This window comes from Phalangium opilio, unplaced genomic scaffold, assembly GCF_054372755.1.
Source record: "Phalangium opilio isolate 3A_F unplaced genomic scaffold, DU_Popi_V2 ptg000009l_1, whole genome shotgun sequence".
NCBI classification, from domain to species: Eukaryota; Metazoa; Arthropoda; class Arachnida; order Opiliones; family Phalangiidae; genus Phalangium; species Phalangium opilio.
In genome coordinates, this window is record NW_028324146.1 from 8993481 (window position 1) to 8998031 (window position 4551).

Here is a 4551-nt window from a genome sequence, read left to right on the forward strand (position 1 = left end):
TTCTAGCTTAACACTTAAGTTTTGAGCTAATTTCAGGTTTACAAGTGGGGACCTAAACAGTCTTCCAACCTTATATCTGGGGACATTTGTGTATAAATTATTAGATTTTGTACTAGTGTCGAAGCCTATATGGTTCCATCAGGTATTTCAATTTCATTTTTCACACTCGATAAATTTACAAGTGGGGACCTTCACCGTCATTTCAACAGACAAGTGGGGTCTTTTAAACACACATTTTCTAATTTCAGGTATATTTTAATTTTATAGTTTTAATATTGATTATTATAATGAAATTTAGGTAATAAGACCTTTTAAAGGCTTAACACTTAAGTTTTCAGCTGATTTCAGGTTTACAAGTGGGGACCTAAACAGTCTTCCAACCTTATATCTGAGGACATTTGTGTATAAATTATTATGTTTTAAATTAGTGTCAAAGCCTATATGGTTCAATCAAGTATTTCAATTTCATTTTTCACACTCGATAAATTTACAAGTGGGGACCTTCACCGTCATTTCAACAGACAAGTGGGGTCTTTTAAACACACATTTTCTAATTTCATGTATATTTTAATTTTATAGTTTAAATATTGATTATTATAATGAAATTTAGGTAATCGGACCTTTTAAAGGCTTAACACTTAAGTTTTGAGCTAATTTCAGGTTTACAAGTGGGGACCTAAACCGTCTTCCTACCTTATATCTGGGGACATTTGTGTATAAATTAAGAGATTTTGAATTAGTTTCAAAGCCTATATGATTCCATCAAGTATTTCATTTTTCACACCCGATACATTTACAAGTGGGGACCTTCACTGTCATTTCAACTGACAAGTGGGGTCTTTTAAACACACATTTTCAAATTTCATGTATATTATACTTTTATAGTTAATATATTGATTATCAGAATGAAATTTATGTAATCAGTCCTATTTCTAGCTTAACTTTTAAGTTTTGAGCCAATTTCAGGTTTACAAGTGGGGACCTAAACCATCTTCCTACCATATATCTGGGGACATTTGTGTATAAATTTTTAGATTTTGAATTATTGTCAAAGCCTATATGGTTATATCAAGTATTTCAAGATAATTTTTCACACTCGATAAATTTACAAGTGGGGACCTTGGCTGTCATTTCAACAGACAAGTGGGGTCTTTTATACACACATTTTCTAAATACATGTATATTATACTTTTGTAATTAAAATGTAGATTATTATGATGAAATTTTAGAAATAGGATTTTTACGGTTCCTTCAAATATTTGAAGATATTTTTTTAAACTAGATAATTTTACAAGTGGGGACCTTCGCTGTCATTTCAACGGACAAGTGGGGTCGTTAATATACATGTTTTCAAAATTCATTTTAATTCACTTTTTTTAATTAAAATATTGATAATTATGATGAAATTTACATTATATGTAACGTTAGTCCCATTTTAAAATGTGGGGAACTTGGCCATCTTTTTAATGTACATCTGGGGACATACAGTTTTTTAAATCGAGTTAATGTTTTAAACGAAGTTAATTTAATGACGCCTAAAGAATTAGGAAAAGTAGTTTTCGTACGTCAAGTGTAATTAAATTATGAAAAAATCACCGTTCGGTCTGTGAGATACAAGATTTTATATTGTTATCGCTGAATAATGTATATTTTGTATTTCTAAAGTAGCGACATCTATCTGTGCTTATTTTAATGAAAACCCATTTTTGAGCCCCCACATGTACGCCGAAGAGACCATATGGTCCTCATTTCGTACAACTGGGTACCCGGGTGTGTGAAAACCTCTGGCGACATCTCTCGGATATGTGTTAATTTCCATGGTCCCCACTTGTAATGTGAAAAGACCAAGTACCTTACAAGTGGGGACTTTTTTAAAAAAAATAATTTGGGCTCTAATTAGTCTAATTATATCATTTATCTAATTACTTACATGTGAGGACTTTAAAATGTCCCCACATGTAAGTCGGGTCCCCACTATGTGGGTGAAAAGATTGTCAGAATCCCCACATGTCAATCGTATACAGACGCCCCCACACACACACACACACCCATACGGGCACACGATTGACACTTGGGGACCGGTAAGGAGTGATTGACATCTGAGGACCCAATTAACTATAGTTCATTAAAAAGAGGATTTCATAATTAGTTGAGCGCCGTAAAGCATATAATTAAACACTCGCTGTGGAAAAAGAACCCAAGACATTTATATGTAGGGACCTGAAAACACACGATATTTTCACCGCATAAATGGGGACCTTAATTCCAGATTACTTTCAAATTTCAGATATAGATGTCGCTAGGTGAAAGTCCCCACTTGTCAATGAAGTCATTGCGTGGATCTTGAAAGTGTATAATCCAAAAATGTCCCCAGATATAAGGTAGGAAGACGGATTAGGTCCCCACTTGTAAACCTGAAATCAGCTCAAAACTTAAGTGTTAAGCCTTTAAAAGGTCCGATTACCTAAATTTCATTATAATAATCAATATTGAAACTATAAAATTAAAATATACATGAAATTAGAATATGTGTGTTTAAAAGACCCCACTTGTCTGTTGAAATGACGGTGAAGGTCCCCACTTGTAAATTTATCGAGTGTGAAAAATGAAATTGAAATACTTGATTGAACCATATAGGCTTTGACACTAATTCAAAACCTAATAATTTATACACAAATGTCCCCAGATATAAGGTTGGAAGACGGTTTAGGTCCCCACTTGTAAACCTGAAATTAGCTCAAAACTTAAGTGTTAAGCTAAAAATAGGACTGATTACTTAAATTTCATTCTGATAATCAGTATTTTAACTATAAAATTATAATATACATGAAATTTGAAAATGTGTGTTTAAAAGACCCCACTTGTCCGTTGAAATGACTGTGATGGTCCCCACTTGTAAATTTATCGAGTGTGAAAAATGAAATTGAAATACCTGATGGAACCATATAGGCTTCGACACTAGTACAAAATCTAATAATTTATACACAAATGTCCCCAGATATAAGGTTGGAAGACTGTTTAGGTCCCCACTTGTAAACCTGAAATCAGCTCAAAACTTAAGTGTTAAGCCTTTAAAAGGTCCGATTACTTCGCCTTCTCGTATCGTCGAATTTTTAAAGTTTAGACTTTGAAAGTAGTGCTTTGTTTTCTTAAATATTACTTTATTGTATAAAATTTTAATATTATAATTGCGTAAAACGTCCGTATTCGAAAGAATTCAATGTTTTTCGTTGAAAGGACGCGCCTTGCATTTGAATTTCGTTCCCTCGAAACTACTCCCTTTAAGTTACTGGCCGGAGGCTTTTTCTTTATGGCCGTCTGTTTCGGCCCCGAAAATAGCTGTAGTGAGAAATGTTATTTACTAAAAATGTATGCGCTCAGTTTGTTGTTGTGTTTGCAATTTAATGCTTCTAATCGTGGTGCGCGTCGAGGTTTACGAATCCAGCGTGTGTTTCGAAATGAAAATCAAGGGTGGATACTATATGATCTATGCTTTAAAAGGAATTTGACGGCGACATGCAGTCAAGCAAAACGGTATTAGGCCTTGCCAAAAGTTGACTGAGCTATAGTGAGTCAGATTATCACATGTCAATGATTTAAGAAATTGACCCTCGTATATCCTGTGATGAGGAGATGGTTATAAAGTTACTAACTTTCAATTTTGGAGGTAGATACTGTCTAGTGGCACTTAAAGCAACGATTATATCTTATAAACAACGATTTAATCTTATAAACAGACTACCATCATAAGCCCATATTGCAAATTAACCGATATTGATATCTAAGCTTAATCGAAATACCAATACCAATTTTTTTTATCTACTGAAAGAGCTATGAAGAGATATCTACTTATATTGCATTCAAATTTCTCTCGCAACATTTCAAATTAACGAATAGAAATGCGCAAATGACCTTTAAACCGATTAATTGGGAAAATTGCTATATTGGTCACCGATACCGATCACATATAGATTTGCGTCCTTCAGTAGTGTTTATTATGCTTGTGAAATGGTAAGCGAAATCTGTGATTAAAGTTTAAAATAGGCATGGGCAAAAAGTGCTTTATTCATATCAGATCAATTACCGAATATCTAGATTTGACCAAAATTAACAAAATATTCTCTTCATGATTAAAAATCTTGTTTGAAGCAGCAAGCCATCTAATCCTTATTTACCTTCTTTTGAAAAAAAGTAGGTTGATACCTCTTTCAGTAGATGATTGATTGATATTTCAGTTTCATTGAGTTTAAAAAAAATTGGTTCCACCATTGGTTAATTTACAATAATGACCATCGACAATCACAAAGTTTTTAACTAAGTTACAAAAAACCGGTTCAAAACCATATTAGTTTTGAATCGAGTTAAATTCTAGTATTTAACATATGTACTAGTTAATTCCTCGTAGGTAATTAATTTATTGCCTTAGTGAAATTAATTATGAATTTTATATACACAAAATAAATGTTTACTTCCAAAATTTAAATGTAAAATGTGTGCATTATTTCCCAATTAATAAAAGATATCCACCTATTTTTCATTCAAATTAATTTC